This window comes from Cimex lectularius, unplaced genomic scaffold (assembly GCF_000648675.2).
Source record: "Cimex lectularius strain Harlan isolate CLEC.00 unplaced genomic scaffold, Clec_2.1 scaffold134, whole genome shotgun sequence".
Taxonomy (NCBI): domain Eukaryota; kingdom Metazoa; phylum Arthropoda; class Insecta; order Hemiptera; family Cimicidae; genus Cimex; species Cimex lectularius.
In genome coordinates, this window is record NW_019392747.1 from 377,112 (window position 1) to 387,830 (window position 10,719).

A 10,719-nucleotide genomic window follows, 5' to 3' on the forward strand; every position below is an offset into this window, starting at 1 on the left:
ATTCAAAAGGTGCGGTTGAGATGGGAAGTTAGCGTCCGAAGGGATCGAAGTCACCATATCTCAAGTGGTAGAGTAGCGGCTATCAAGCCGAAGGTAGTTAGATCCACAGAAAAAGACGCGGCCGGATAAATGCTTAATTAAATAAATAGTTAATAAATAGTACAATTTTGTCTCACTCCGTGCCTTTTTACTGTGCAAAGTTGGACGAAGCGCACAATTTCAAATGACTTCTAAATGCAATCCATTAAGAAAGTTTAAATTGCATTGTAATTAATTCAGTTGTTCCTGGGAATAGCGAAACGAAAATACGTTTAATCGAGCAATTAATCTAAAAACGTAGCGGAACCCTGCAACACGAAAATAAACAATTGTTGTCGGACTTAGGGAAAATTTAAAAACAGGCACGACATAAAAAATGTAAACTAGATAATTTCTTGACAAATGTTTCAAAATTGAAAATTGGGTTTACCTAACTCAGGAAATACAAAAATGTCAACCTGCTGATTATTTTCTCTAAATCATTCTTAAACTATATTTTAACAACAATATTACCGTATTGATCATTCGGTAATCGTGAGATGCGATCTGGTGTGACGTAGGTTTCAGAAAAACATTTTCTTTATCGTACCAACGTTTCGATCTTTATTGAGATCATCTTCAGGGCCTGGGATTTACATTGATTACAATGATTGAATATAAAAAATATTTTTTTGCATTGTATAAATTCACTTTTTTCCACATCCTACATTTTTTGTTGAATTTAAACAATGTTTGTAAATCCCAGGCCACATGGGATAAGATCTCCCTCTCATCCCCTCACTCCCTCTCTCTTTCACGTTAAGTGGTAGTAAGGCCCTACTTACTTAACTTTGCGTGGTTTATCATTCTCTGCCATGTAAGGTAGTACTGAAAAATTGTTCCTCTGTAGGATGAGATGCTTTAATATAAGTGGAAGTAAACATCATCGCACCGGTAAGTTCTGCTTAGTAGGGAGTAATTCTAGGTACAAAAATCAGGCCGAGATTCCGACTATGATGCAGGAAAGTAAATAACTGATGGTGGGATCTAATAAAAATCAAAACACATGATTTTGCACGGACAGCGCTGTGTCGCTGAACATGACACTAGACCAACGGAACCATAACGAGGCTGTACGGTCAACATGACCGTTTGATTTTAACTTCTTACTTAACCTGTACAAATGTGTGAAACATTGCATCTACACACATATGTCAGATATAATTCAGCCATTAAACTTGACGTGTATTATTAAACTAGCAAGAATGAGTGGACAAGGATGACCAGACGCGACCAAATTACAAGTTTATTAATAAAAAAACGCCATTTACGACATTTAAAAACTAGCTACAATGGATTAAATTGGTATATATATTTTTTTAAACAATGGATACCAGGAACTGGAGGAGTTCCCCTGAGCACTGCAGCTGTCATTGGTGTATATTAGTGAAACTTATAAAAAACTAAACTTTGATATGGGATAATAAATTTATTTACTATGTAAATTGACAATCAGGTTTTCTTCTACATCCTCTTAATACACCCAAAACTTTCATGTATCCCCGGTAAAATATGAAAGGGGGCGAGTGGAGTGGTCTCTGTGGGAGGTACTAGGCATTAAAGGACATTGGCAGTATGCTTGAAGACCACAGGCATAAAAAATGTTTTCTTACGCAAGGGGGGTTCATCACGAACTTCCCATGATAGTGCACTGTTAGGTACTGTTTGCAGACTACCGTCCACTTTGTCTGCATTTAACATATCCTAAAGTAACTGTGATTGAGCACCTTCATCTGAGCACAAGGCTCATTTACTCACACCTTAACATGGCACTAAGATCTTACTAAGTAGTTGCTAAGTTTTTCAAATGTCGTGTAATCTACTTGATTCTCAGCGACAAATGAAATGGCCACGGAGAGCTTTAGTGAAGTATACTTCATTTTGCTTATTATATTTATTAGGCTGCTTGACCAAATAAATTCTTTTCAATTAATTAAGGTTTTGGTTGAAATGAAAAATGGCAAAATTGAAAAATGGCAAAAACGAGGGAAAATTCAAAAGGTGGGTTGAGATGGGAAGTTAGTGCCCGAGTGGATCGAAGTCACGATAGCTCAAGTGGTAGAGTAGCGGCGTACCAAGCCGATGGTCGTGGGTTCAATCCCGCTCGTGACACTGACTTTTTACCTCAACTAAAAACCTTAATTGATTGAATGATATTAATTGGTCAAGCGGACCACGAAAATTAGTCAATTTAATTAGGTAAATTAAGTATTCTTCACTAAAGCTCTACGTAGCCATCTCATTTTGTCGCCGTTCGTGGGTTCGAATCCCGCTTGTAACATTGACTTTTTTACCTCAACTAAAAACCTTAATTAATTGAATGATATTAATTGGTCAAGCGGACCCCGAAAATTAGTCAATTTAATTAGGTAAATTAAGTATTCTTCACTAAAGCTCTCCGTAGCCATCTCATTTTGTCGCTGTTCGTGGGTTCGAACCCCGCTTGTAACACTGAATTTTTTATCCCAAACAAATGTACTCACTCAAAACTAATTAATTGACAAAAATAGTAAATAAATATAACTAATCAAATTCACTATTTTTTTGGTCCGCTTGACCAATTAATAACATTCAATTAATTAAGGTTTTAAGTTGATATAAAAAAGTCAAAAAGGAGGGAAAACTCAAAAGGTGGGGTTGAGATGGGAAGTTGGTGTCCGAGTGGATCGAGGTCACGATGACTCGGGTGGTAAGATCGTGGGTTCAAATCCCGCTCGTGCCATTGACTTTTTTATCTGAACTAAAACCCTAAATTAATTGTAATAAAATTTAACGATTATCAAACTGATTATCTTTTCCTTTTTTCTGTTTTTTAAACTCGTTATTAGTCCATAACCCGTGGAATATAAAACGAATAAAAACCTATTAACCATAATGCTTCCACTAATCACATTCCCTGGAGTTTTATTTCCCATTTACGGTTATGAGCTGCTTAAAATCCACAAATGAGGTGTATATCCCGAAGCACTTCCAAAGCTCTCTCATTCCATAAAAACCAAACTAAATCCATTTTTGCAATCAACAATCGTCGTATTCAAAACCCAACTTCATCACGGGGTACTGACCAATGACTAAATCAAATGTGTAACTTATCAACGTCACTAAACTCCACTTAACTACTAACTATTCCGCACCAACCACTGACTGCCTGCCACTGCATTAATTAAGGTTTTAAGTTGATATAAAAAAGTCAGTTAATTTAAATAAATTTTTTAATTAAAAATTTAATAACTAATCAAAGTTGGTATATAATTGCTAGTTCAAAAATAATCGAACACATGATAACTGAAACTACGACATTAAGATGTTTATTTCAGCCCATCTCCAGGATCTATCAACGTTAAATGTGATACGGTACACGTATTTTAGGAAGACATTAGCAATAATTAAAGAAACTAGTAAAGTCATACTATGATAAAGGCTCAAATTTATAAAAATAAATGTGTTTTTCATCGTATGAAAATAAAGACGGCAAGGTCAATCTATAATAGATATCGTTTGGTCGAAGATGTTAATAATAAATACCCACTTATAATTTTGTTGGGATTGCTGATTGGTCATTTGCTATCGTGAATTTCGGGCGCAAAAAACCGTTGCATTATTGTCTAATTTACTTGACCACCTGTGCTAGATAGCAGTGCATATTTTATTTTCCATCGTATTGTGTTTGAAAAATCTGTCGGCGAAATTGTCCGCGTGAACACAATGAGCGAGACATTCCGTTTATGAAAACCGGAACATTAAAGCTGGAGAAAATCAATTCCGTTAATTGATTCAGTAATGGTGCAGTGGGTTCCTCCACTTTAACGACCTGAGAGTGGGTGGTCTTTTGTCAGTTTTTGGTAAAAAAAAGATTAATTAATCTTTCGGTTAAATTTAAACTTTCTTTTAAAAAATCAGGGCTAAAGCTAATTTTCAAGAAAAAAAGATTTTTTTATTGGCCTTATCGGAGGTATTTAGCAAAAGAGGTTATTTTTGAGGTCTGTAGCACCATTTGACAGTAGATATACAATAATCCATAGTCATATAAGTGGTTACCAATTTACAGGTTAATCAGCAATGTCTGTCAATCTTATCGTTCTTAGGCGTAAATGCGAATAAATAAACATAAAAATCTTTAAAAAAAATACATAAATATGTATTTATGAATAAATGTATACATTAAATTATAAAATGGGAGCAAATAACCATTCAGTTTTAAATAAATACTGAGTAAATAAATACACAACCACGATGTTGCAAATACGAGGGGAAATAAATAGCAGGACAAGCAGATTACTGGACTCAAATGTTCATGTTGCCTTACGAATCATACGCTTCAATGCTGCCTGAAACAGATAAAAAATCCACCAACCTTTTTAACAGGTTATGTTAACAATGATTGTTATTCATTAATCAATCGTGCATTTCCAGTCAAGTTGTTAATCAATTAGTTTTCCAATACAGCAAGCAATCGCAGCCTTTAATTATAAATCGATCGTAGAGGAGCCGAATAATTTTTATGTGTATATCTTTTGGAGTTCATTTTAAAAAGGTATTTTGTCACTGTTTCAGATATTAAACCTTAATATCTGACTTTTACACACAATAAATATTTTTAAATTAAATATTGCTATATTAGGGCTACGTTTTTCTGGGTTTTAAGATAGACGAAAAAATTAAAGGAGTGCCATTCAAGACATGGCATGCAAAGTTTTTGCCAATCGACCATTTCCAATCGCAGAAACATTGTATTTTATATAACTATTTGGGGGTTAGGCATCAAGAAAAACTCGTACGAAAAGCAGATATGAATAAATCTATTTTACAAGTGACATGTTTTAATATTTTGTTCTTCTATGCTTAACGTTGGTCGACGTAATGATGTAACAATTGGGAAAATTGTTCATTTTTGTAATTAAAAACTCACTTGAGGCACTCACAACACGACACGCAAGGATGGCACAATCACACGGAAGACAAACACTTTGAGCCCTGAAGATGATCTCAATAAAAGATCGAAACGTTGCCACGATAAAGAAAATGTTTTTCTAAAACCTACATCACACCCGACCGCATCTCACGATATCTGAATAACTATCGATTAACGGTCACTAATCTCTACACATTAAAAAAACAAATGAAATTTTATTTAACTCGTAAATTGTATTTGATTGTAGGAAATATTATTGGACCCAAAATTATACTGCCTCAAAAAATTTTATTTTTATTTTCATTTTTTAGAAGTTAAGATTTTATATGATATAACGACCCTCTCTTTTGTTTAGCTTATCGCTAGCCTCTCTAAACCTCCGGGCCTCGTCAGTTCTGAATAAAATAACACAAACAAACATACACAAACACATAATAAATAAAACGCATTAGTCTTGTTAGCATTTACTGTACTCCAGACTACTCGATATTTCTCGGGGTGACGGAGATAAGCCCTAAATTCTCGATAATAAATTACATTCATACTCTTGACTTCGTTCACACCACCCCAAAACATTCAAAATCCCTCGGGCTACTTGGGGATAATTCCCTCCATTAACGTGAAATAATACGTTTGTTCCAATAAGTAACACATATCACCTACATGAAGATGCAAAAATCTATATGCAATTAAAAATATAAACATTCGCAATTATAATGAAAATAACAAATAAGATTTCACAACTTTGTATTACATACTGTATTTATTTACGGTTTAAATGAATTTATTTATATATAATAATGAATGTTTATCACAAGATTTATTATATTTCTTAGGGAATTCTTTAAAATCTCAATATTGGCCAAAGACAATCAATTATCTCGGTAAAGAATGTTTTGAAAATGGATACCTTATAAAATTATAGTATTTTGAAAGAGCAGAATTATATATAATAATGAATGTTTTTCACAAGATTTATTATATTTTCTTAGAGAACTATTTGCAGTCACAATATTGGTCAAAGACAATCAATTATCTCAATACTTTTTAAAAGGATAGTTCCTACTCACAGTAAGTTGTTTTGCAACGATCCGGATTTCGAGCCTTTTAGCTCATCATCAGGTTGTAGAAGTCCTTCAACCTGATGATGTGCTAAAAGGCTCGAAATCCGGATCGTTGCAAAACAACTTACTGTGAGTAGGAACTATCCTTTTTGAAAAGTATTGAACACCACACTCACTCCATCATTTATCATTTCTATCAATTATCTCGGTAGAGAATGTTTTTCACAAGATTTATTATATTTTCCTAGAGATTTAATTGCAATCACAATATTGGTCAATCACAATAGTGGTGAGAATGTTTTGAAAATGGATACCTTATAAAATTATAATATTTTATAAAGCAGAATTATATATAATAATGAATGTTTTTCCACAAGATTTATTATTATTATAATAATAAGCGTTTTATCGTAGCCACATAGTAAAATACAATGTTTACAACGTCAAAGTTATATTATGTTTGTTCTATTAAGTTCATGTTTTATGTATACTTTTTTAATTTTATTTACACTTTTTTTAAATTGTATGTATACATTAAGATATATTATATTTTCTTAGGGAACTCTTTAAAGTCACAATAATGTTTTGAAAATGGATACATTATAAAATTGTAATATTTTATAAAGCAGAATTATATATAATAATGAATGTTTTTCACAAGATTTATTATATTTTCTTAGTGAACCTTCTCTACCGGATACAAGAATACGAGGGTGTGTTGAAAAATGAATAAATAAATTTAAAAAAATATGTAAATAAAAAAAAAATTAAATGTATAAAATTTTTTTAATGTACACATACAATTTAAAAAAAAGTGTAAATAAAATTAAAAAATGTAGACATAAAACATGAACTTAATAAAACAAACATAACATAACTTTGACGTTGTAAACATTGTATTTTACTATGTGGCTACAATAAAACGCTTATTATTATTATAAATCTTGTGAATAACATTAATTATTATATATAATTCTACTTTAAAAAATAATTTTATAATATATCCATTTTCAAAACATTCTTTACCGAGATAATTGATTGTCTTTAACCAATATTGTGACTGCAAATAGTTCTCTAAGAAAATATAATAAATTCTGTGAAAAACATTCATTATTACCTATAATTCTACTTTATAAAATATTATAATTTTATAATGTATCCATTTTCAAAAGATTCTATACAGAGATAATTGATTGTCTTTGACCAATATTGTGACTTTAAAGAGTTCTCTAAGAAAATATAANTATTATATATAATTCTACTTTAAAAAATAATTTGATAATATATCCATCTTCAAAAGATTCTGTACAGAGATAATTGATTGTCTTTGACCAATATTGTGACTTTAAAGAGTTCGCTAAGAAAATATAATAATCCTGTGAAAAACATTCATTATTACATATAATTCTACTTTATAAAATATTATAATTTTATAATGTATCCATTTTCAAAAGATTCTATACAGAGATAATTGATTATCTTTGACCAATATTGTGACTTTAAAGAGTTATATATAATAATGAATGTTTTTCACAAGATTTTTTATATTTTCTTAGAGAACTCTTTAAAGTCACAATATTTATAATTTTACTTTTAATCCTAATGTATTAATGGTTCTGTGTGAGATAACGACTTCAAGACCTGTGCAACAGGTGAGTATTGTTCTTATCTCGAATGATTACAAATCTGATTTCCTTGTTTATTTTATATGCTTTACTATTTTTCTTGGCTGACAGAAATAAACACGGCTTGTATTTGGATTAATTAGTGAAAAATAAATTAATTGGAGTAAAATGAGGCTAATAAACCGACATTGATGATGTCTTTGAAAATTGGGTTAAAATAATTTGCAAGACGTTTCTCGGCGTCCGAGTTGATTTAGATCCGGAACGACTACAGGACAGGTCTGTAGGCCGAAGTTACAAAATATCGGAAAGGTTCTGGATAACCAGACCACCTGTCAAAGGTCAAGAATCCGACGGCCTTATAACAAGATTTCCGGTCTAAGGAAAATGTCACGAGGCCACAGTTTCTTCTTGACGACGCCTTGTGCAATTTCGAGTTTCCTTTCTCTTCATCCTGACCACTATTATGTCAAAGTGAGAAAAAGATACAGAAATGGACGGGCTGAAGGTCGGTTACCGGCTCTACGAGGAGGAAGCGTGTCGAAAGGCGGTGGAAGCCGGTTTTCGAAAAGATCGAGATTATCCAAACGGAACATTTATGACGCCTGTTGCAGAAGAACCTTTTTTTTGTCGCCTCATCCATTCACGCACACATACACCCGCACGCACAACGAACTCACGCATACGCATCGTATATTTCCCCGACCTTATAAATTAAATAAAAAAGGAATAAACGGAACATCTATAAAAATAAATTCGACTTTGTCTGTTGTATTGGATTGTTTCATAAAATAAGGTGGTCATCTTTTTTTAAATCAATAAATGATTATTTATGATTTTGCTAAATGTAAACTATTGTAAATCCCAGGCCCTGAAGATGATCTCAATAAAGATCGAAACGTTGGCACGATAAAGAAAATGTTTTTCTGAAACCTACATCACACCAGACCGCATCTCTCGATTTCTGAATAATCATCGACTAACGGTCACTGATCACCACATAAATCAATAAAGTTGACGATGGGTGTTGGTCGGCGAGTCGGTGAACTGATGTTGAACCGGCACAAGGTCACATACTGGGTCTGTCTCTACTCGCGATTGTTTCCTTTATAGTTATTCAAACGTGTTTCGGCATTGCGCCATCTTCAGTGAGGAACTCACTTCAGTGAGGGAAGGTAGAAAACTCACAAGAATAGAAAAAAGTTCCAGACTCCTCATTAATCATTCAGAAACTGTCCAATAAAAGAACAGTGTTGCTCATAAAATTAGGAAGTAAGGTTGGCCAAAGTGTAAATATCACTACTTTGATAGGCTGACTTTTTTACATTTTTGAGAGGGAGTCTGGAACTTTTATCTTTTCTTTAGAGTTCTTTCAGGTTATGTAAACAGAACGGACTTGGACACAGTGTAGACATCATTACATTGATAGGCTAATTTTTTTTGTAAGGTGTCTGCAACTTTGCCCTTTTTCACGGTCAGGTTTTTGTTAGGATTCTAGTAACTTTTAATTTTTTCAAATTTAACTTCTGAAGATTGCTTAAAACTCTAGACGGTAAATGCGGACGCGAAGGAAGGTTTTTGTTAATCGTTTATGTAGCTAATAAGTTGTAACTATATATTGAGCCATTTTTTGTCTATTCTAACAATAATATAAATAAAATTTCAAATAAATAAGATTTTAAGATTTTATTTTAAAATATATTATGCGATTTATGACTCCATGACAACTATCTTTTCACCTTGTAACAGAAAAATCTAAGATTTGTTTTTATTCTATGTTATTTTTCACCTAAAAGCCTAGTGCATAATTTATTTAAATATTTTTATATGGCGCTGAATAAGTTGGTAATTTAACATATCGGGGTTATATTGTGGGCGATGTAGCCAAGAAGGCCTTTCTCCAGCTCGTTTTACTTGAAAACCCGTTGGAAACTAGTTTAAGTTTTACTTAAAAATTCACTATTAAACGCGCTATCAATTTATGCTGTGCTGGAAATAGAGTTAATTCTTATTTAAATATTCAATAAAATCGTACTACGCAATGCTTTTGTAATAATCGTTTGCCAAATAATTATTAACATAGTTAACATGAGAAATGATAGATGGCATTTTGCGTTGTCACCGAGATTAAAGGTCGATGCCGACTTTATCCTTATATTTGCGGAAAAAATACTAATATCCTCTAGATCTGCCACCAAAACCAATAACTCTAAAACAAGCATCAGAAGAAATACGACAGCTTCCTAAAACAAAATCACCTGGTCATGATTTGATAGCAGGCTGAAATTCTTCGAGAGCTTCCCAAAAAAGCTGTCGTATTTCTGACTTCTTTATTTAACGCAGTGTTGAGAACTACACATTTTTCTATACAATCTAAATATACTTAAATTAAAATGATCCCAACGATTTATAAAAATTTACCCCCCGCCGCCATCATCTTACCAACCGATTATTTTGTAACCCTTTCTTCTAAATTATTCAAAAAATTAATTCACGATAGAATTATCGCGATTGTTACTTCAAAGAACATCTTACAAGAGTATAAATTTGGCTTTCGAACCCATCATTCCAATAATCATCAACTTCACATTATTACATGTCTAGAGCGGAAACTGTACGAGACTGGAGTGTTTTTGGGTTCGACAAAGACCTTCGACAAAGCATGTCATGAGGGCTTATAATACAAATTAAAATTATTTTTACCCCAGACCTATTATCTGATTATAAAATCAAAACAAAAACAGAGATTTTTCGCAGTAAAACCAGGGATTAGATTCTTCCGAGGTGTAAGAAGCGCTTGTAGGTGTGCCACAGGGGTCAATACTCGCTCCGTGGTTGTACACTATTTTTAATTCTGTCATGCCCACTTACGGGAATGCACTTACCGCGATTGACACCGCCATATTAGCAAGTTTCCTCTTTTCTTCTCAAGCTTTCCTTATTATACAAAACCACATGTCATTAGTTGAAAAATGGAGAAATTTTGGGAAAATAAAGTTTCACCCCTCAATCACAAACTTTATCTTTGTACTCCGCTGCG